This window comes from Palaemon carinicauda, chromosome 24 (assembly GCF_036898095.1).
Source record: "Palaemon carinicauda isolate YSFRI2023 chromosome 24, ASM3689809v2, whole genome shotgun sequence".
Taxonomy (NCBI): Eukaryota; Metazoa; Arthropoda; class Malacostraca; order Decapoda; family Palaemonidae; genus Palaemon; species Palaemon carinicauda.
Window position 1 is genome coordinate 19853479 of NC_090748.1, and position 24901 is coordinate 19878379.

Below are 24901 nucleotides of genomic sequence, written 5' to 3' on the forward strand. Positions count from 1 at the left end.
CTCTTAACACCTATATCTGAAGATATCAAATACCGATACAGATCAAGAAAATATTTCCCTTTAAGATTTGTAGAAAGAATTTGGGGCTATGGAATTCTAAATATCGCTGTCTGAAGAAAAACTTGGCCAATCTACAGAAGAATGGAAAAGGGGCGGGTATGGAATTATAGAGTATCGCAGGAACTTTTGATGACCTCTCCCTTTTTTAGAGACATGCTAATCCGTCCATTATTAGCCAAGGTAAAATAAGCATCGGCCATGAAAGGCAGGAAAACCAATCTTTACTAAATAATACCATTTAATTACACAGGAGACGGCGACTCTTATCTAAAGATCTGTGTTTGGCCCAACCTTGGTTTTGACTTTTTCCCGAAATATACTTAAAAGATTCATTCCATAAGTTTTTATTAGTACTTGCATTATGTATGTGTTTCTTTTACTTATTTGTTTATTATTTCATTAAGTAGTTTTTAATATAATTACCTCTAATGTGATACGGACTAGTTTTTGTAATCTATTTGAAATGTTATTATTACTTTACTGTGTATTTACTTTAACTCCTTTATATAGTAATACACACAGTAGCACGGACAGCGGAGATAGAATCAAAGTCGTTTTGGGAAAACAATCATTGCACGATATTGTGACAAATGCATACAATATACAAAAAACATATACCCAACATCACTGAACTAGTGAACTGAATGATCTTACGGCCCTTTAGATACCACTTGGTCCGAAGTTTCCAATATTTTCCGCCAGGATGTCGATCGGAAAATTTGTCAGATGTCCCCGGTAGAACTTACCAATTAAAGTTTTACCCACCCTAACGTACCATGTCTAGTCTGACCTTCAAGGTATATACGTCTGACCTACATCTTAACGTCAGCCAGCCGTCAAACCCACCAAATTTGTACAATCGCTTATGCTCGGGCTTGAGCCCCGAGTCCCCGGCCGTGTTTTGCAACCAATAGGATATCGGGCAGTACGTGCGCCACTCATAAAAACAGGGCGCCACATGCCAGACATACCAACACTCCCTTCCCCAACATTCAACCGCACAGTGATATACCTATTCACACGTCAAACCAGTCGCTAGGGAACATTCGTACGTTGAACGTAAACACAAACGTACGTACTGAAGACTGGCGTTGCAATGGCTCCCATCGAAAGTATATTAACCACCTACATCCTATTCTCTCCTCGACAGAGGAAAAAAAAAAAGGAGGGGGTGGGGGAATTTCGACTTACGCCGGTAAATGGGAGTATGATACATGAATGTGTGATCCCAGCATCGTGGCGTTTTCAAGCTCCCGCTATTGCTGTTACAATGGATTCACTTCACTTGAGTGAGAAGCAGACCCTCATACAGTGGTTGAGGATGAACCAAGAGAAGAAACCTACAATAAGAGAAACCTTGAAGTGATTTGGCAGAAACACACACACACACACACACACACACATACACACACACACACACATACACACAGAGAGAGGGAGAGAGAGAGAGAGAGAGAGAGAGAGAGAGAGAGAGAGAGAGAGAGAGAGAGGTGCAGTCCAGTCCTGTTCCTAGGAAAAAGTGAATTAATGCGATCCAATAACGTCCATTTGAAAAGGAGGAACTTCATGGGTTATATACGCCAGAGTTCAAGATGCGTATCGAGCCAGAAGAAGGCTCCAATGTGATTAATCCTTATGGTCAAGTTCCAATTTATATTCTGTTTAGCCAAGGAGTTCTTTTCTAATATCTATCAGCAAAATATAAAAACCACATGGTCCTTTCCCACCCAACGCTCTAGATTTAATTAATAATTTTATTGATTATTTTTCTTAATATGAGGCTATTCTTGGTTAGATCTATACAATAAAGTAATAACTTGATAACAAATTCAACAGATAATTCATTTAAGAGTAAAGTTTAATAGATGGACTAGCAATGAAAAATAAGCATGACACACGCACACGCACACACACACACACACACACACACACACACATATATATATATATATATATATATATATATATATATATATATGAATAAATATATATATATATATATATATATATATATATATATATATATATATATATATATATATAAAATGGATTTTGAGCAAGGCAAAAAATAAATTTTCCGGTGAGATGGCCATGTTGTCCTGATGGAAGTTCCTATAAGTAGCTTTCCAAGGGATATATGTACTACAGTGATATTCCCAGAGAATTGTACCTTTAGGTATCCAAAATTCTAACTCCTGTCACGAATATCCTTAAATTTCTCTCAAGGATATCGCATAATATCAAAGGGCGTATTCTTGACACGTCACATAGCAATCTGCACCCCTAATAGCGTTAACGCTTCGAAGGTGAAGTGGCAGAATAGAAAGGGAGCCGTATCAAGGTTACCCTAGTTCTCATACTATTGAGTATCACAACAGCGCCATATCCAAGATGGCGAACATTCCTTGTAGCATTGAGCATGGTGCTACAGATACAGTGCTTCGGGAGGGATACTGTGAATGTCTTTTCTTTTTAGAAAAGAAGGGTGAGTCCATCAGGACGACAAATCCTTCTCACCCAAAGACAGATTTTTCGCCTCGCTCAAAATCCGTTTTTGGGGCTCAAGCCATGTCGTCCTGATGGAAGCGTACCAGAGCATTAATGTATCTGTGGATTTTCATCAGTGCCTTTACCTTAGGACAACATTTCTATGGTCATTTAGACCAATTGAGACAAATGATGTTACCGTTATCCGTCATCATCACTAATCATAAACAATGTTAGTGCTTCCAGCCCCCTACAGGGAAGAGTCATTCTAGACAGTAGAAAAGGGGCCTCAAGGTTAGCATATATTGTATGAACAAACATAAGTATACACTGAATATACAAACAGTCTCATAGTTTGTATATATTGCCGAATCAATATCAGTGTCTCTTATATCTATTGTTTGTGAGCATACAACTATATGAAGAATACTTACTTTAGTAAGTTAAAGAACTCTGGCATTTTACACATGCAATTGTCGGGCGAATTAGGACGCAATACATTCTAATAGACATTTATTCCTAATAAATGACTAAATGAATTAACTAGTAAAATGAATGTAGCATGATGACGGAATTATACATGTAACGTATATAGAAATTATATTTTTTCTTGAAATGGAAAGAAATGATGAGTGCCACTCTTAGATTGAAGAATTTTTTGTTATAATAAAACTTCTCTTCAAAAATTCTGTACCGGTTACATTCTATCAACACTTGGCACTAGTGCAATCCGTATAATTCCACACCTGGGATTTTGAACAGAGATAGTGTCACCATGGTAACACTCATAAAAAGGAAGTCACACTAAAAGTGATGACCCCTTCTCCCTTTAATTGACAGTTCCAGTCAATTAGCTGTTCATCGCAGTCTTAGACGGAAGGTTTAAAAAATCTACCCGCTGCCACCACATAATGCTTCAGTCCGTGGACCTGCTTAACATAGTGTTTGTAGAACACTCTGGATGATTCACATCCAGTATATGAGCGAGGACGTTCGAGGACCTAATTAATTAACTGTCTATGACAGTAATTAGTGGGCAGGTTTTAATACGCTACCTGCAGCCACTACATGCCACTTCATGGACCTTTTTCGCATAGTGTATGTAGAACACTCTGGATGATTTCCATCCAGTGAATGAACGAAGATGCTCAAAGTCCATATACTGAAAGATGTTCAGTAATGAAGCAATTTTTCTCAGATCATGACCTGCGAGAGTACTGTCAGGATCTGCTCTACGAATAAAGTAGGTGAGCTTCACCCTCAGTTGTTTTAGGGATAAGTTTGATCTAGAGGTTTCTCCTTTAAAGTGCTCTCCTCCCCTCAAGTCTGAAGTTCTACAAAGATAGACCTTTAGACACTCTACAGGACATAGAGAGACATCTTCCTTCAGAAGGCAGATCCTCCAGGGACCCCACCTCCTACTGGGTAGCTCGTTCTTAGCAGAAAGGCTGGATCAGGGAAGAGATTCAGTTCTCCCGCTTCTGTGAGCTGAATGTGGCCCTCATCTCTAAATAGGGCCACTATTTCACTAACTCTAGCCCCGGAGGCTATAGCAAACAGAAAAATAACCTTTTGCGTTAGATCATTAAGGGAACAATCTTCATTGTTCACAGATGAGGCATAATGTAGGACCTTGTCCAAAGACCAAGAAATGGGCTTTGGTGGTGCTGCAGGCCTAAGCCTTGCACATGGCTTCAGAATCTTATTAAAGTTTTCATTCACCAGATCCACTTGAAAGGCATATAGAAGAGGTCTAGTCAAGGCTGATTTGCATGTAGTTATCGTGTTGGCTGCCAGGCCTTGATTTTGAAGGTGGACAAAGAAGGACAGACAGAAGTTCATCGAAACTTCTTTCGGTCCTTTTGCTTTAACAAAAGCAACCCACTTTTTCCAAGAAGACTCATATTGTCTTCTCGTTGACTTGGGCTTGTATTCTTCTAAGAATTCTATATTGCCTTCTGAGATCCCAAATCTTTTCCTAACCGCTAGGGCAAGGAAATCATGAAATGAAGGGTTCGGGTTCTCCATGATAAATCGAAGGTAATCAAATTCTGAACCCTCTGATATAGTCCTGGGTTCAGAACTAGGGCCAGTCTCAGCTTCAGATCCTTCACTAAAGAGGACAGATTGCTCTTGGGCTACTTGGGAGCCAATAGAATTACTTCCCCTTGGAAGGATCTCAGCATGTTGAGGACCTACAGCAGGCGATTGGATGGGAAGAACCAGGATATCTGAGTCCATCCCTTTTATACCAGAGACATGATGCCTGTTAACTCCACTAGAGGGTCCTCGTATGGGGCTACATATCGAGGTAGTTTCTTGAAGAAGCTCGTGATGAAGAGGTTTATTTGCAGTTCTGGGACTTGATCCCATCTGGGAGAGAATAGGTCTGCGTCCATAGACCATTCTAACTATATCTGCTTGAGCCGAAATAAGGTATCCAGTATCACATTGTGGATCGGTTGTATATGAACTGCTGACAGGTGTCATCCCTTTAAGTAAGGGATCGTTAACGTCACATATACTGTATGAGACTTTTTCTAGCATTGCCGATTGCGATGTCTCATTATCACTTCAGTGTCCCGAATCAGTCGAAGGAAGTCTGATCAGCGTGGAGCGAGCTTCCCCACTCATGACAGGACCAACATGGTCTTGGGACTTTCGGACTTTAACCTTTGTTAGAGAAGTGATTAAGGAAGGACCTATATTGGTCTTTTTAGATCTCTTCAAGCGTTTGATGCGTATCTTCTCCAGACTCTTGACGCATCTTTCGGCTGTGCTCTTTGCACTGGGTCTGTCACTATTGCAAACTGGAGAGAGTTCAGAACTCTTCCTTATTAACGTCTTGGAAATCTGACTGATTACCCGAGTCTCTTGACCGACCTTACAATCTCCTTTTATATTCCTATGGGAAAGGAGAGTTGATGTGACTACAGACTTCAATGATTTTACAGCCATTGAAACTTTTGAGCTGGAGAGAATTGAGGCTTATTTTGCATCCGTGATGTTCCGGGAACTGGTTCATCTCCTTGGATGTTCATATACCAGCCACGTCGCGTGCTGCCCACCCCAACTTCTCGTCCAGGTACATTGGTGACTAAACCATTTCTAGACTTGGTTATAGCATGATTAAGTCTGCCAATGCTATGAAGATATTTAGGACTGTGTTTAGTCCGACACATATCTTTCCTAGCATATACATTACCTTTTGTAACTTGAATCCTAGATAGGAGGGGATGGGGTGATTGGCTGGAAGTTGCCAAGGGACATTTTCCAGGTCTGACAAGACTACAAACACCCCTTTTTGAAACAAGATCCAAATGTTCAGAAGGATTAACATTTTGAACTCGCTGTTTTATTTGAACTTGTTGTGTGGCGACAAGTCAGAAAGACTCTGAGATTTCTTGAGTCCTTCTCGTGAACACGAAACAGCCTTCCCTGGAATACGATGGACTATTGTTTCCTTACCCCCTGTATGCTCTAGAGCTTTTAGGTATACTCCTCCAGGAGTGTTTTGGATTATAGGAGGAGTTAAGGAAATGATGGTGGAGACATTTCTACTTCCCATCGTAGTCCCATCTTGTTTAGGCCTTGGATCCAAGGATCGAAGGTCCAACGATCCTGAAGGAACCTCCCTCCTACCAGAAGCATCTCTACGCTTCGAATGATCAGTAGGATTAAATTTTTGACCACCTGCCTGTGGCATCGAGGTCGTTGCAGCCGTGGGATATTGTTGAACAGCACGAAGTATATTTCCGGACTTTCTCGTTTTCCTTTTAGGTTGGGGACCCACAACCATGGAGACTTTCTCTTTTGAAATGATGCCCCACTTTTGGAGAAGACCTACGTTCTCTGTGGTGGCATTCTTAATCACTTCCTAACTACCTCGTCTGGGAAGAGGTCTTTACCCCAGATGTTGGAAGATATTAGCTTCCTTGTCTCATGTTTCAGTGTTGCAGCAGCGAACGCAAACTCCTTACATGCTCTCCTAGCCTTCACAAAGGCTAAAGGTCTTTCACTAAGGTAGCCATATGCATTTTGGCTAAAACCATGAGCATGTCTGGGGTACTTTGATGGGATGAACACAACTCTAAGTAGTTTTGTAGAGATAGGGAGGCTGCAAGTCTCTCCTTTGTCTCTTGTTCATTATACAAGAGAAACTCGGATAGTTTAGGGAGAACTTCTTTAAACTGTCGACTAGTGACATCCGCATCTAATCTTCCTACTGAAAAGGTTTAATGGACTTCCTTCTAGTCCTTGTCCTGTCTGGGGAAGGCTGGTGACAGGAGCTTGCACTCCTCGAGTGCAGGACATGTCCTACCTGCCTCCACTGTCTTGGCAACAGATTTAAATGCCTTCCCAATAAAGGGGAATGAAATTGAAGCAGGAGCAAGAAAGGAAGGGTGCCTGTTACCTAGTGTGGATACCTTCAACACCGAGTAACCCACCTTTTCCAGGCTACTTGACAGGATAGCCTGTGCCTTATCATGGTCGAGAATCATGACTTCCTTCGATTTCAGTCCTTTTCTTGACTTTGGTTCATCCTTCAGTCGAACAAAACAATTAGGAAAAGCGTCAAAGCTTGGCCAAAATTGGATTTTGTCTAAAGGAACAGCACCCATCTCCTCCGAGATGTAGAGTTTGCCATTTAAAATTGGCTTTAGTTCCGCAAACCTCCAGGGATTGGTTTTGGAGCATGTTGGGAGGTCTTGATCCATGGGTCTTTTGTATGACCCTTGGGAGGCAACAAGAGGAGCTTTAAAAAGCTCTATATTACATTTCACTTCCTGCTTTTCATGTTGTTTGCGAAAGCTCTCTAATAGAGTATTCACTTGGGCCCATAATTGGTCCGTTCCCTCTAATAGAGGGGTAGAAGATAAAGATATCTACGTCAATGATTCTAGAGCCGGCATACGCGGAAACAATTCCGACACAACATTTTTCCCTTCTTCCTGTGGGCACTTCCTGCACTACTTCCCAAAGGCTATCTGGCCGTCGGGAGATGTAATTGGTGCCTGGGGCACCACTATTTAATAACTTGTCTTATGAAATAGTAGCTTATGCATCCTATCATTAGGTAGGTAAGGTCCCGGAGAGATTTTCTGGAAGCCTCTCACCCAGTTACGTAATTTGTCTCGAGCTGTATCCCTAGTCTCTGTAGACTTGGGATTCTCGAAACCTTCGGACATTAAGGTCCAACGTACATTACAAACCTGCGGGTTCCAATAATGTAGGGATTCGGAAATAATATTGCAGGGGGCATGAAACCTGCAAGTATTATGACCGTAAAGACCTTTACTCTTGATCTGGCAGAAGACTGCAGCACAAGTCATCTGGTGTTCATCCTGTAAAGAAAGGAGAACAAAATGAGTATATAATTGATTATCTCACTAATAATCAATATGTAAAAGTCATTTTCTTAACAAAGTAGCTTAGGACAGTAAGCTACAAAGGGATAGTAGGAGACACATACTTGTGTATCCCGTGTAATCAACTGCTGTTACCTCCCCTCAGTGTTAGCTATAGGGAGATTTCTCTACCGAGGTAACTCCAACTAAAAGGGTTCTAACCCCTAGGGGTAGAAAAGTGTATAAGTCACTGTCCCTTTTTATTTCTAACACTGTGGGGTAATGATGACTGATTCCTCAATCAGAATATTGAAGAAATACTATTCTTACAATATAGGAGCAGTACCTGCAGAAGCTTGCCAAGGATACCCAAGATATGTTAGAAATAACTACTGTATAATCATACTATAGTTTTCTATTTGCAGCATATGCTATGTTGCAAATTACTGGCTACTGTATGATTATATATAAAGTACTTTAGCCATCGTGCTGCCTTTGTTGGTATGAAGCCAACTGGACTAAGAAAAATAAAAGACATATATTTGTGTATCCCACCCAACCGATTTGCTGTGACCTTCCTTACAAAATTAAATCATAGAGTTTCCTGATCAGGGAGACTCAAGATAAGGGTTCTATCCTTTAAGGGTTTGGAGTGTAACACTCCGGCCCTTTAAATATTTAATATTGTAAGGTAATCTAAAAAACGTATTTTGAGCGAAGCAAAAAATCAATATTTGGGTGAGATAGCCATGTCATCCTGATGGAAGGTTCCTTCACTAGCTTCCTAAGGGTATATATGACTATAATAGATATTCCCAAAGAATTAAACTAAAGGTTTCACAGAATTCTAACTTCTGGCACGAGTACCCCTAAGGTTTCCTTTTTGGATATCGTATAATAACAGGGGACGTATGCTTGACACGCCACATAGCTATCTGCAACCCACATAGCATTTACGCCTCGAGGGGGAATAGTGGCAAATTATAGGAGGAGCCGTTACAAAGTTCTCCTCCTCCGTTACTGTTTCTGTACTCAGCGACGTCAACATCCGGTCGCCATGTTGGCCGCCATCTTGGATGACGCTGCCATAGCACGCCATTGTCATTCCTTTTGGCGTTTATGCCAGCTTCCATGATACAATAAGATTGGGAGGGGCCTGTCAAGGCTGAATAGAGAAAAAGGGCGGGTCCATCAGGACGACATGGCTATCTCACCCAAAAATAGATTTTTCGCTTCGCTAAAAATCCGTTTTTTGGGCACAAGCCATGTCGTCCTGATGGAAGTGTACCATAGAATTAGTGTATCGTGGATTTTTTCCCCTTTTTTGTAGTGCCTTTCGACTTCTAAACAATATTCCTTTGGTCTGATGACCACAGAGACCTGTGGCATATCCGTTACATGATACTCCAGATAAGCATATACCATGTTACGGCTTCCTGCCCCCCTGGCGGGGAAGTCCTAATTGGACAGAAGGAACATCTTGAAGTTGCTTGATAGAGGAACTCACCTAGTCTCGGAGATACCTGCCGGTCCCAGGGCCAGATAGAGAAGGTAAGTATACTCATGTTGAAACAAGTTACCTTAATCTAGATGAGTTTGCATCAAGAGAACAAAATTGTAACATTGTTCATAATATTATAAAAAAATAAAAGGGGTAATAAAATTCTGTAACAGTGTTTTATTTCATGAGAGAGAGAGGTTGAAATGAGACGCACAGGGTAACCAAATACTCTTTTATTCATTAAAACAGAATTAGCATGAAATAAGCAGATTTTTAAAATAAACAATGCAATTAAAAACATAGACTAAAGACTTCAAAAGAAGTGGGTGTGGAATCTGAAAAGGAAAACTCGCCATTACACACATAAGTTCCAGAGGAACTATAAAGTCTTTCTGGAAAGTCTTATATACACTTCATGTTAAAACATGTGGCACACATGTTACTGTCTATGTTACTTCACCTTTGTAGAAGAACAGTCTTTAGTGTCATTAGGTGGCACTTAAAATACCTATGTTTCGCACTAGGGTCAACACAGGCACCCGTGGAGTTAGAGTCCCGAATAACTCACTGCTCTACGCAGCACTAAGCAGCAGGTTTTAGCACACTACCTGCTGCCACCATATAGCGCCTCAACTCTTGCACCTGCTTTGCTTAGTGTTTGAAAAACTCTCTTGAGAATTTCCAGCACGTGAAAGAGCGAAGACTCTCGAAGTCCATTGACTGGAAGAAATTCAGGGAAGAGGCGACTTTCCTGGGATCATGTCCTGCAGGTGTATTGTCAGGATTCGCTCTGCGAATAAAGTAGGAGATCTTCGCCCTTTGTTGTTTGAGTGAAAAATCAGACCCTGATGTTTCTCCTTTAAAGAGCTGTCCTCCGCCAAAGTCTGAAGTTCTTCGAAGATAGACCTTTTGACTCTCCACTGGGCATAGAGAGACATCTTCCTTCAGGGGGCAGATTCTCCAGGGGCCCCACTGTTTGGTGGGAAGCTCATTCTTGGCGAGAAACGTTGGGTCAGGGAAGAGGGTAAGTTCGCCTGTGTCAGCAAACTGTATCTGGACCTCTTCTCTTGATAAAGCCACAATCTCACTGACTCGGCGTCCCGAAACGACAGCAAAAAGAAATATTACTTTTTAAGTCAAATCCTTCAGAGGGCAAGACTTGTTGTCCAGACTTGAGGCAAACTGGAGCACTTCGTCGAGAGACCAGGAGATGGGTCTTGGTGAAGGTGCAGGATGGAGTCTAGCACATGCCTTTGGCAGCTTTTTAAAGATGTTGTCAGACAGGTTGATCTGGAAGGCATAAGTAGTTGTCTTTTCAAGGCCAATTTGCAGGTAGAAATAGTGTTGGCTGACAAGCCCTGTCCATGAAGGTGAATAAAGGACAGAAAAGAATCTATAGAGATTTCCATAGGATTTTAAGCCTTGACGAAGGACACCCATTATTTCCAGGAAGACTTGTATTGCCTTTTGGTAGACATAGTTTTGTATTCCTCTAGGAAGTCCAAACTTTTCTTCAAAATCCCAAACCTCTTCTTAACGGCTAGGGAGAGAAAATCATGAGATGTAGGTCTCAGGTTTTCCTTGATGAAGCAAGGACAGTCGACTTCTAAACTTGTTGAAATAGAACTGGGTCCGGGAGGGGAATTATCTTGGGTTGTAACTCTAGGATTAGAGGAAACCAGTTGCTCTGGGGCCACTTGGGTGCCACTAGGGCTGCTGTTCCTTGGAAGGTTCTCAGCTTGGGGAGGACTTTCAGCAGAAGGTTGGGTGGAGGGAACAGGCAAATCTTGGACCATCTGTTCCAGTCCAGGGACATGGCGTCCCCTGCTTCCGCTCTGGGGTCCTCGTAAGGGGCCACGTAACGAGGAAGTTGTTTGTTGTCGCTCGTCGCGAAGAGGTCGATCTGCAGTTCCTGGATTTGGCGAGAGATGAAGGAGAATGAGTCTGCGTCTAGGAACCATTCTGATTCTATCGGGGTTGGCCTTGATAGAGAATCCGCCGTCACGTTGCGGAATCCTTGAAGGTGAACTGCTGAGAGGAGCCATCTCTTCTTGTTCGCTAGGCGGAAGATGGGCAGTACCACTTGGTTGATTTGGGGCGTTCTTGAGCCCTGATGGTTGAGACATCTGACTAAAACAGCTCTCTCCAGAGTTAGACGGATGTAGGACGAGGGTCGTGGAGACAGCCTCTTCAGAGAAAGAAGGACCTCCATGGCCTCCAAGAAGTTGATGTGGAACGTCTTGAATAGGGGAGACCATGTTCCTTGAACTTGTCGTTGAGGGGAGGGACCCCCCACCATCCTTCTAGCGATGCATCCGTGTGGATAACGACAGATGGAGGTGGTGGTTGAAGGGGGACTGATCTCTTCAGGTTCTTTGCCTCTGACCATGGCTTTAGGAGTGAACGAAGCCTGGTTGGTAGAGGTCTCTTGAGATCTCTTCGAGCGATGGATGCGTATCTTCTCCATATTCCCGATGCATCCATTAGCTGTGCTCGTAGCACTGGGTCTGTAACTGAAGCGAACTGGAGGGAGCCGAGCACCTGCTCCTGTAGATGTCTTGAAATCCGTTTGGATTTTAGGAGTCTCTTGACAGAGCCTGCTATTTCCTTCCTTTTCTTCGGAGGGATGGAAAGACGGTGTGACTGAAGGTTCCAATGGATTCCTAGCCATTGAAACTTCTGATCTGGAGAAAGTCGAAACTTCTTGGTGTTGATTTTGAAATACCGATGTTCCAGGAATTGGGACACTTTTCTTGAACCTTGCAAGCATTCTTTTGAGGATGCGGCCTATACCAGCCAATCGTCCAGTTAATCCATCACCGGGACACCTTGAAGGTGTAGCAGTTGGATGATTGTTTCTGCGAGCTTTGTGAAGATCCTTGGAGCTATGTTGAGTTCAAAGGGCATGGCTCTGAAGGCGTATTGCCTTCTTTGAAGCCTGAATCATAGGTAAGAGGAGGCCTTGTGATTCAATGGAATGTGCCAGTAGGCGTCCGCCAAGTCAATCGAGACTGTGAATGCCTTATGGGGCAGTAGGGCTTTGATGTGCTGAAGAGTTAGAATCTTGAATTTGTTATTCATGATGAACTTGTTGAGAGGGGACAAGTCCAGAATGACTCTGGGTTTGTCGGAGTCCTTCTTGGGAACGCAGAACAGTCTTCCATGGAACCTGGTGGACTTTACCCTCTTGATCACCTTCTCGTTCAAGAGTTCTTGGATGTATTCTTCCAGGACGGGGTGTGGAGTGTTGGAAGAATTGATGGAAGGTTGGAGGTGTTGTTACCCAAGTCCAACCTAGTCCGTTCTTGATGATGCTGTGAGCCCAAGGATCGAAGGTCCAACGATCCTGGAAGAGGCGGAGTCTTCCTCCCACTGGAAGCTTTTCATTGCTTCTGGTTTCCCGAGGGTTTGCCACCTCGGCCGCCTGCTCCCCTCTCTCCTCTCCCTCTGGAAGGGTATCGAGAGGAGTCTCTGCCAGAGCCTCTACCTTTGGGACGAAATATAGTTGACTGTCTTTCGTAAGCAGGTGTGAAGACTGGTGATTGAGCCACCACCGGCTGAGGGACCAACTAAAAGGTCTGTTGGGGCTGAGCCACCAACTGGTTAGTAGTGGGTGCCGGAAACTTGCGCTTAGCCTGTCGCTGCTGGGGCCTAGTCTTGTTAGACTTCCTCTTAGGTTGGGGGCCCTCATCCTGAAGATTTCCTCTTTCTAGACATACACCACTTGTTGAGAAGGTACCGGTTCTCGGTGGTGGCTCTGTCTACAATCTCTTTCACGAGATCATTGGGGAAGAGGTCTTTCTCCCAAATGTTGGAGGAGATCAGTTTTACGGGGTTTGTGTTTGACGGTAGCGTCCACAAACACGAATTCTCTACAGGCTCTCCGAGCCCTGTTGAAGCTGTAGAAGTCCTTCGATGGGTCTTAGCTAAGACCATATACATTTCTGGGGTCCGAGTGTCCCCGGCCATTGTCTCCAATTGTACTTGAAGAGAAAGAGAGGCGGCCAGTCTCTCTTTCGTATCCAGCTCCAGACGCAGAAGGTATTCGGAGAGCTTGGGGAGGTTCTCGTTAAACTGAGGTCCTGCTACGTCAGCCTCCAACTTTCCTACCGAGAAAGTTAACTGGATGTCTTTCCAGTTCTTGTCGTCAGGAGGTAGGGTGAGGGAGAGGGGCTTACATTCCTCCAATGTAGGGCAAGGTTTCCCTTCCTCCACCACTCTCAACACTGCCAGTAAGGACTTTTCAGCAAAGTGGAAGAGCATGGTTGCAGGAGCAAGAAAGGATTGGTGTTTCTTGCTAAGGGCCGGCACCTTAAAGTTGGTGTAGCCCTTGCTCTTAAGGTTGCCGGCCAAAAGAGATTAAGCCTTGGCGTGGTCAAAGACTATGACCTCCTTAGGCTCAGTTTCCTCTTTGGAAGCTGGTTCGGAATTGAGACGGATGTAACAGTCCGGATACGACTCAAAGATAGGCCAAAACTCCATCTCTTTATGAGGGACAGCGCCTAGCCTGTCATTGACAAAAATTCGTCCACTTGTAATTGGCATGTGCTCGGCATGCCTCCAGGGGTTGGTCACTGAGCAAGGGGGAAGATCCTTGACATTGATCATCTTGACCGACTGCTTCGACAGACGGAGAATCTCTCTCTTGAGTTCCTCTTGTCCTTTTCGGAACCTCTCTTCAAGGAGGGCCACTAGGGCCCGGAGACTGTCCTGGTTCTCCAGTAACGATGGAGAAGGAGTAGGAGTAGAAGATGTAGAGGGGATAAGTACCGTTACAGTATCGGAAATAACAGAGAAGGCGCGGGCGACTTCGGCCTCAGAGTCCAGAGCCTCCATATGCTCATCTTCTTGACCCTCGGCCATCAGGGTCCTTTCGGTGGTGTTTGACACTTCCGACATCCGTTCCACCTTGTCAAGATGGAAGTCTTGCAGTGCGTCCGATACATCAGGTTCAACCGTCAGCTGGACGCAGGGGATCTCGACCTTGGGGATGACAGCATCTGCAGGTACCTTTGGGAAGAGCAAAGCTCTCATCTTCTCACTTGGGAGATAGGGCCCCGTGGCGTTCTTTTGGAAACCACTCACCCATTTGCGCAGTTTCTCTCGTGCAACATCCCTGGCCTTCGCAGAGGAAGGGTCCTCAAACGCCTCATGGAACAGGTCCTTGCAGACGGTGCAGACCTGCGGGTCCCAATACCGGAGAGTTCCCCTGGTGATGGAACAGCTGGCGTGGGTTCGGCACGTTAGGTGGCCGTAGAAGTCCGGGCGCCGAAGGCTGCAGAAGGCGCTCTCACACCGGATATACTCCTCCGGTACAAGAAAGGGGGAATGAGTCTGCAGAAGTCATATACAATGACTTAAAGTAAAGACTTAAAGTAATCTTAGCTTAGCATTAAAGTTATTTAACTCAATATAAGATTCCTTTTCATATATAAGCTTAGGATAGGTAAGCTGGAAAAGAAGCAGCAAAGACACATACATGTGCATCCCGCCCAGCCAATTGCCGCGACCCCACACCAAAACTAATTCTAGGGGCTCTTAAAGAGCCTAAGAGATGGAAGGGATATCCATAATGGATTAAGCACAGCTTAGACTTCCTCTGGAGAATTAATCATGGTAGGGGGGGAGCTGAATTCATTCAATTTAAGATAAAAGGGAGAGAAATTATCCCTCCCTATTCAGATAAGTCCCGGCAAGGGACTGAGCATGGATGCACAGAGTATGCTAGAAATATTTTTACTGCATAACTATACATCATAGTTTTCTGTCTAGAGTAAATACTGTACCATAGATGTACTGGCTACCGTATATAGCTATACAATAGTCACTGCCGGCACAAGGCCGGCAGGGGAGAGGTGACAGTCCGCGGTAGCGCGCCATTGTTAGTTAGTTAGCCAGAACAACCTTACCCGGTCTTATAACCAATTATCAGCATTAGTTATTTAGTCTTCATTGCTAGGAATTAGTTATATTATGTCGATAGTATCCATTTTCGGTGAGCGTAGGTAGTCGATTCGTATGCTAGTGTTCTAGCCTAGCCCCTAGACTCGATAGCCTAGGTGGTTTTTTTGGGCTCAAGCCATGTCGTCCTGATGAAAGGTTCCTTCAGTAGCTTCCTAAGGGTATATATGACTACAGTAGATATTCCCAGAGAATTAAACTAAAGGTTTCACATAATTCAAATTTCTGGTGTGAGTAGCCTAAAGGTTTCCCTCTAGGATATCGTATATCAACATGGGACGCATGCATTAACACGTCACATGGCTATATGCACCCCACATAGCGTTTACGCTTCGAGGGGGAAAGGTCTTGAGGTAACTGAGGAGCCGCTCCAAAGTTACCCTTCTTCGTTACTGTTAATGTACTCGCAACGTAAACAAACTGTCCGCCATACTGTGTAACGTCACGTCTGTCCTCATTCCTACTTCTGTAGCTTCCTACATCAGTTGGTTTTCCCAGTGATCGCAATTATCTCTTGCATCCTTCGCCATGTCGCAACCTTCAGCCTCGCCTTCTTCTGGAAAGTTTAGTACCAGGTTCTTGTATTGTTTAAATAAGCTCTGGCCGTAAAGTAACGATTTTTTAAGTTTAAATCTTGTGTTTTGTGGCAGAGCTGTGCCCTGCCTGGAGGCGCCATTTTATGGTGCCGCTGTTCGCCTCGCATGCTTTATTTAGTTAGCCAGAACAGCCTTCCCGGCCTTATAAATAACTAAATATCATTAGTTATTTATTCTTCATTGCTAGGAATTAGTTATATTATGCCGATGGTATTCTTCGGCGTTCTTACTTAGCCGATCCTATACTAGACTTCTAGCCTAGCCTAGGCCGCAGCCTAGTGTTCATGTTTACTTCTGCATGATATAATAAGTGTTCCTAGTGTTAATGTTAATGGAGATATAGGCATTTTTAAACATATACAATATTCAGTATTGCACATGTTCTTCGCCTTCTAGGGACCATACAAGGGACTGTGCCTGGTCCATCCATGTCACACTCCCCTATCCCAACGTTGGGGCCCTTGTATGCTTCCTTATCTCCCCTGTTACCTTTGGGTAACCTCCCTCTGGGTAGCTTTGCTATATCTTAGCCCCCTTACCCGGAATAGTTTTCGGGTAGGTTAGGCTAGATCGCTCTTCCCTCTTCCCTACCATAGTATATGGGGGGACCTCGGATAGAACCCCAGAGTACCTATCGTTCATCCCAGTCCACCCTTAGGGAACGCATTTCCCTTTAGGTATTGACTGAGATTGAAGGTGGAAGGACTCTGCCCTTCCCCCTAGACTGCTCTTGGTTGGGACACGTCCCTTCCTCCCTTTAGCCTAGTGATATGTCTTCCCAGCCCTCCCTAATCTAGGAGAAGACTCTCCTGGTTTAGGTTAGGCTTTGAGGGATTCTGTTTTATTATAGTTTAGGACAATACACCAGTGCTGTGCCTACTCTGAGCTAACCTACCCTAGGGTTGGAGAGTGTTTCTCTCCTACCTGGATAGTATAGCATCTAGCAGATTCCCCCCACCCCTTGGAAGCTTTAGGGTTGCGACCCCTTCTGCTTCCTCAGACCCCTAACCCCCTCCCCACTCTATACCTTTGTGTTGGCTTGCCTTCACACCCCTGTCCGCTGTCCTACAATTCTTTCCCTGGGGAGAGTTGTAGGTTAAGCTGTGCTCTTCTGCTTGGCTGGCCGCTCTGCTACACTTCCCCCTAATAGTCGAACTATAGGGTAGTGCCGGCGGCCGGCCTGCCGGCGGAAGATCTCCTTCTCCTTTTTGAGTGTCCTCTGATCCTCCCTTGGATTACCATAGGCATCGAGCCGTCTGCCGGCCCCCTGCCACCGGATGATAGGCGTATCCCCTCCTATCATGAGAGCACTCCTTCCGGAGGGAAGCCGGTCGGGTATCAGACATTACCCTTCCCCACTCCCTCCTTATCTTTCTCTCTTCTATCATGGTGCCGATTCACTGCCGTCTCCGCCTGCCGGCGCTAGCCGCCGACACCCCATGTTCCAATCTGAGGATTACCTAAGGCGGCAGCGTGCCAGCTGCCGGGGGCCGCCGCCCCTTGCCACCGCTGCCACCGACATCTCAGGCAACCCTCCCCTCCATCTTATGTAACCAGCTAGGTTCACCAGCGCCGACAGCCTGCCGGCTGCCAGAGGCCGCTGCCCTGCTGGAGGTTGCCTTTCTAGGTGTCTCCTACCTCTCTGCTGCTCAGTGTGTAGCCTTAGATGGATTCACCCCGCCGGACTGGCCTCCGCCTTGCTGCCGACCTGCTGGCGACGCCCCTGCGGCTTCCATGGACAAGCACCCCTCCCCCCGGCTGCCGGCCTCGTGCCGGCAGTCGATCTAATACAGCCAGATAGCCTGACCGCTCTTTCTTTGGTATTTCATACCTTAAAAACAGTGGCTGGGGTGTACGGTTGTACAGTACAATATTTCCAGCATACTCTGTGCTTCTCAGTGTAGTCTCTTGTCGGGACCTACCCAAATAAAAGGGGGTTTTATCCTATTTTTCCCTTCTTTCACTAGATTCTGAATGATTTCAGACCCTCTCCACTCTGTAGAAAATTCCTTTATAAGGAAGCCTAAGTTTGGCTCACCCATAAGGATACTATTCCCTCCTGTCGAACCTCAGGTCCTAAGGAATTGACTGCAGAAAAGGTAACGGTAACTGGCTGGACGGGACTCATAAGTATGTGTCTTCCTACTTCCTTTCTAGCTCACCTATCCTGAGCTCACATAAAAACCAATTCTACAGATTAGTGAATCTTAATCTTAAGAGTAATATAAGCCATAACTATATCTTCCATGTACTCATGATCTCTTTCTTTTACAGGAGGAGAACGTAAAGTGTGAGAGCTCCTTCTGCGGAGTTCGCCGCCCGGACTTCTCCGGGGATAAGGCATGCCTGACCCACGCCCCCTGTGCAGCAGAAAAAGGGCAATCTCAAGTATTGGGATCCGCAGTCCTGCTCAATCTGCAAAGGCCTTCTTGATGAGGTGTTCGACAACCCTCCATCCGCGGAGGCCAGGGACAACGCTCGAGAGAAACTGCGCAAGTGGGTGCGCGGTTTCCAGAAGAACGCCACCAGGCCTTATCTCCCCAACGAGAAGATGAGGGCCTTGCTTTTCCCTAAAGCTCTTTCAGACTCTTTGATTCCCTAGGATCAGATTCCCTGTGTCCAACTAGTAGTTGAACCTGACATTTCGGCTACACTCCGAAAGTGTCATCTGGACGAGGTGGAGAAGATGTCGGAGATCTCCGACAACACCGAGAGGACCCTCATGGGTGAGGATCTGGAGGAAGAAGAAGATCAGGTGGAGTTCCCTGATTCGGAGGGCGAGGTCGCCCAAACACCTCCAGTAACCCCTGTTGTGGTCGAGGAGCCAGTCCCCTCTACCTCCTCCGCCTCGGAACCCCTGCTGCCCGCCAACTAAGATGCCATCCGAGTATTGGTGGCACTGATGGACGAAAAGCTCCGTAAGAACCAAGAGGAGCTCAAAGTTCATCTTTTAGGTATGAAACTACAAAAGAAGATCTCGGCTATGGATCTTCCCCCCTGCTCTGAGTCTTACCCTTGGAGGTACGCCGAGCATATGCCAATTAAAACTGGCAAAATCTTCATTAACGATTGGCTTGGGTCCATCCTCTTGGAAGAAGTGGAATTCTTCCCCAGCTTTGAGGCTTACCCGGACTGTTACGTCCGGCTCAGGTCTGAGCCGGCCTCCAAGGAAGAGATCGAACCCAAAGAAGTGATCGTGTTTGATCACTCAAAAGTCGAAGCAATGCTGGCAGAGTGTCTTAAGAGTCATGGTTTTACCAACTCTAAAATGCTAGCATTGAGCTAGAAGCACCCGTCCTTTCTTGCTCCCTCTACTGCAACCTTTCCCTTTGTTGAAAAGGCCTTCCATGCGGTCATGAAGGCGGTAGAAGAAGGAAAGCACTGCCCTACCCTGGAGGAATGTAGGCCTCTCTCCCTCTCCCTTAACCCCGACGACAGATTCTGGAAAGATATCCAGTTCACTTTCACGGTCGGGAAACTGGAACCTGACGCGGGTGGCCGTCAGTTCAATGAGGATCTTCCAAAGCTAAACGACCACCTTCTTTGTCGGGAGCAGGAGACCAAGGAGAGACTAGCCGCCTCCCTGTCTCATCAAATTCAGCTTGAGGTCATGGCCGGGGACGTTAGGGTCCCAGATTTGTATATGGTTCTCGCGAAGACCCACCTAGTATAGCTTCATCAAGGCCCGGAGAGCCTGCAGAGAATTCATGTTTGTCAACGTGGCAGTGAAACACGAACCCCGGAAGCTAATCTCCTCCAACATCTGGGGCAAGCATCTCTTCCAAACAGCTCTGGTGAAAGAGATCGTGGACAAAGCTGCCTCTGAGAACCGGAACCTTCTCAACGAGTGGGGCATGTCCCACAAAAGGAAATCCTCTCAGGAAGAAGGCCCTCAGCCTAAGAGGAAATCCTCCAAACCACGACCCCAGCAGCGTCAACCCAAACACCAGTTTTCGGCTCCCGCTTCTCCCTAAGTAGTTGCACAACCACAACAGACCTTTCAGTTGGTCCCCCAGCTAGTGGTGTCCCAATCACCGGTCTTCACCCCTGCCTATGAACGACCATCCACTACCTTTCGTCCCAGAGGTAGAGGCTCCGGCAGAGACTCCTCTCGCCGCCCCTCCAGGGGCAGAGGAGGAAGGGGAGCTAGCAGCCGAGATGGCAAACCCTCGGGAAACCAGAAGCAATGAAGTGCTTCCGGTGGGAGGAAAACTCCGCCTCTTCCAGGATCGTTGGACCTTCGATCCTTGGGCACACAGCATCATCACGAAGGGACTAGGTTGGAGCTGGACGCAACCACTGCCAACCTTCAACCAATTCTTCCAGCCTTCAACCCCCATCTTGGAAGAATATGTCCTAGAACTCTTGAACGAGAAGGTGATCAAGAGGGTAAAGTCCACCAGGCTCCAAGGAAGTCTATTTTGTGTTCCCAAGAAGGACTTAGACAAACTCAGAGTCATTCTCGACTTGTCCCCCCTCAACAAGTTCATTATGAACAACAAGTTCAAGATGCTGACCCTTCAACAAATAAGAGCCCTACTGCCTCACAAGGCCTACACGGTCTCAATAGACCTGGCGGACACCTACTGGCACATCCAAATGAACCACCACGCTTCCTCCTACCTAAGATTCAGGCTCCAAAGAAGAAGCTACGCCTTCAGAGCCATGCCCTTCGGGCTCAATGTGGCTCCGAGAATCTCCACCAAGCTAGCAGACACAATCGTCCACCAGCTACGCCTTCAGGGCATCCAAGTGATGGCTTACCTCGACGACTGGCTGGTCTGGTCGACATCGCCAAAAGAATGTTTGAGAACTTGCAGCAAAGTGACCCACTTCCTGGAACATCTGGGTTTCAAAATAAACACCAAGAAGTCTCGCCTCGCTCCAGCTCAGAAGTTCCAATGGTTAGGAATCCATTGGGATCTTCAGTCACACCACCTTTCCATCCCGCTGAAGGAAAGGAAAGAAATAGCCGGGTCTGTCGGAAGACTTCTCAAATCCAAACGGATCTCAAGACGACAGCAGGACCAAGTACTCGGCTCCCTACAGTTCGCTTCAGTGACAAACCCAGTGTTACGAGCACAGCTAAAGGATGCCTCAGGAGTCTGGAGACGAAACGCATCCATCGCTCGAAGAGATCTCAAGAGACCCCTACCGAACAGGCTTCCCTCCCTTCTAAGACCGTGGTCAGAAGCAAGGACCTTGAAAATATTCATCCCTCTCCAACCTCCGCCGCCATCGATCAACATCCACACAGATGCTTCTCTGAAGGGTTGGGGGGTCACTCCCATCAACTGCAAGTTCAAGGAACATGGTCTACCTTATTCAAGACGTTTCACATCAACATCTTGGAGGCCATGGCGGTTCTTCTCACCCTAAAGAAACTATCCCCGCGTCCCTCGATACACATCCGTCTAACTTTGGACAGCTCGGTAGTAGTCAGATGTCTCAACCGTCAGGGCTCAAGATCGCCCCACATAAACCAGGTGCTATTACCCATCTTCCGCCTGGTGGACAGGAAGAAATGGCACCTATCTGCAGTTCACCTACAAGGATTCCGCAACGTGACGGCGGACGCTCTATGAAGGACAAGCCCCATAGAGTCGGAATGGTCCCTAGATGCAAGATCATTCTCCTTCATCTCTCTTCCTCGATATGTGGCCCCTTACGAGGACCCCAAAGCGGGCGCAGTGGACGCCATGTCCCTGGACTGGAGCAGATGGTCCAAGATTTACCTGTTCCCTCCACCCAACCTTCTGCTGAAAGTCCTCTCCAAACTGAGAACCTTCAAAAGGACAGCAACCCTAGTGGTTCCCAAGTGGCCCCGGAGCAAATGGCTCCCCCTAGTCCTGGAGCTACAGCTCAAGCTGATTCCCCTGCCGGGCCCAGTTCTCTCCTAACAGGTGCAGAAGTCGACTGTCTTCCCTTCATCAAAGAAAGTCAAAGACCTTCATCTCATGATTTTCTCTCCCTAGCCGTGAAGAAAAGGTTTGGGATCTCGAAGAAAAGTTTAGACTTCCTAGAGGAATACAGAACAAAGTCTATCAGAAGGCAAAAAACCCTACGGAAATCTCTATAGATTTCTGCATGTCCTTTATTCACCTTCATGATCAAGGCTTTGCAGCCAATACGATTTCCACCTGCAAATCGGCTTTGACTAGACCACTTCGGTACGCCTTCCAAATAGATTTATCCAGCGAAATCTTCAATAAACTCCCGAAGGCGTGCGCTAGATTCCGTCCAGCACCTCCACCGAGACCCATCACCTGGTCCCTGGATAAGGTGCTCCATTTTGCCTCTAACCTGGACAATGAATCTTGCCCTCTGAAAGACTTGACTCAAAAAGTGATCTTCCTTTTTGCTCTCGCCTCGGGAGCACGAGTCAGTGAAATAGTGGCATTATCAAGAGAAGAGGGCCAGATACAGTTCGCCGACACGGGGGAACTTACCCTCTTCCCCAACCCCACGTTTCTTGCTAAAAATTAACTTCCCACCAAAAGATGGGGCCCTTGGAGAATCTGCCCACTGAAGGAAGATGTCTCTCTATGCCCAGTGGAGAGCCTTAAGGTCTATCTTCAAAGAACTTCAGCTTTTGGCGGAGGACAACTCTTTAAAGGAGAAACTTCGGGTAGTGACCTGTCACTAAAACAACTAAGAGTGAAAATCACCTACTTTATTCGCAGAGCAGATCCTGATAGTACACCCGCAGGTCCTGATCCTAGGAAAGTCGCCTCTTCCCTGAATTTTTTCCAAGGAATGGATTTTGAAAGCCTCCCATCCTTCGCAGGTTGGAGGTCACCTAGAGTATTCTTCAAACACTATGCGAAGCAGGTGCACGAAATAAAACGATTCGTGGTAGCAGCAGGTAGTGTGATAAAACCGGCTGTTTAGTGCTGCGTAGAACAGTGAGTTTTTTCGGGACTTTAACTCAAACGGATGCCTGTGTTGACCCTAGTGCGATACATAGTGATTTCAAAGGACACTTAGTGTCACTAATAGACTGTTCTTCATCAAGGTAAAGTGACATACATTCTTACACATGTGCCACATGTTCTTGGACATGAAGTGTATAATGATTTTAAAGACTGGCGTTCCCCCGGGGAACTTGTGCCTAAAGGCAAAATATTTCCATTTCAGATTCCACATCACTGTCTTACTGAAAATCTATGTCTATTATCCAATATTATTATTTTGAATAATTTTCCATATTTCCATGCAATTTTCAAATAAAATAATTATTTTATTTACCATACGCGTCTGATTTCGCTCCTATCTTTCATATGAAAATAAATTGCTGTTATTGTATTATTTGCTCCTATTTCTATAGTTAATTATAATTAATATACATACTACCTAATATACACTCACTTAATGGTATAAATTTGTTCCTACACAAATATTAAACCTTCTGATCTGTCTTCGAGACTGGCACGATCTCTTCATCCAGGTGAGTCTATCTTCGTCAGGTTACTTTGAGATGTTCCTCTTGTCCAATTAGGACTTTGCTGCCAGGGTGGCTAGAAGCCAGGTCATTGTAATACCACTGATAATGGCATTTAACTTAGATGTCACGGTCTCTTCGGTCACCAGACCGCAGGAATATTAGTCGAAGTAGAAGGCACTTGAAATGGGAAAAATCCACAACACATTAATTCTCTAGTACACTTCCATCAGGACGACATGGCTTGAGCCCAAAAAACGGATTTTGAGCGAAGCGAAAAATCTATTTTTGGGTGAGATGGCCATGTCATCCTGATGGACCCGCCCGACAGTTCCAGTTCAGCCTGCCAGATCCCTCCCTGCTATTCTGTATCGCGGAAGCCGGTAGAAAGCTGGACTTTGGAATGAAGACAGACGTGACGTCACACAGTATGGCGGACTGTTTGTTTACGTTGCGAGTACCCTAACAGTAACGAAGAAGGGTAACTTTGGAGCGGCTCCTCAGTTACCTCACCACCTTTCCCCCTCGAAGCGTAAATGCTATGTGGGGTGCAGATAGCCATGTGACGTGTTAATGCATGCGTCCCCTGTTGATATACGATATCCTAGAGGGGAACCTTTATGGTACTCGCACCAGAAGTTAGAATTATGTGAAACCTTTAGTTTAATTCTCTGGGAATATCTACTGTAGTCATATATACCCTTAGGAAGCTACTGAAGGAACCTTCCATCAGGACGACATGGCCATCTCACTCAAAAATAGATTTTTCGCTTGGCTCAAAATCCGTTTTACTTACTCTCATGCATGATATAATAAGTGTTCCTAGTGTTAATTTATGGAATGAAGGTTTTAGGCATTTATACATATAAGATTCAATGATTGCACATATGTTTTCGCCTTAAAGGAAATACACTAAGGGTTTCGGTGATCTTGGTAGTCGACTCCCTTGCCCCTAACCTAACGCAGGGCCGTGGTATACTTCCTATACTCCCCAGATACCTTACCCAAAGTATCTCCTCCCTCTGAGGTAGCCTAGGCTATATCCTAGCCCTCCTTACCTCGAATTACATTCAGTAGAGTTAGGTTGGATTTTCTTTCCCCCTCCTAGCCATGGCACATGAGCTTTGAGTTTGGGACAAAACCTCAGAGTACCAGTCGTTTTCCCCCAGCTCCCCCTCTAGGTAAATGAACTCTCCATTGTGGGCCCTGCTGGTCGGCGAAGGTGGAACAGCTCTGCCTTTCTCCCTAGTACACACTTGGGAGGGTTTCGACACTTTCCTCCCTGTGGCCTAGCGATTTGTCCTACATCTGCCTTCCCTGGTTTGGGACTCGCTTCCCTAGCCTATGTTAAGCAGGCCAGGGGGTTTCTGTTCCTTCATAGTTTAGGACAGTACACTGGTGCCGTACCTTCTCTGAACTAACCTACCCTAGGCTGGAAAAGGAAGTCTCCTACACCTGGGATAGGGCTAGTTCTGGAACAGACCCCCCACCCTAGAGTGTTGGTGAA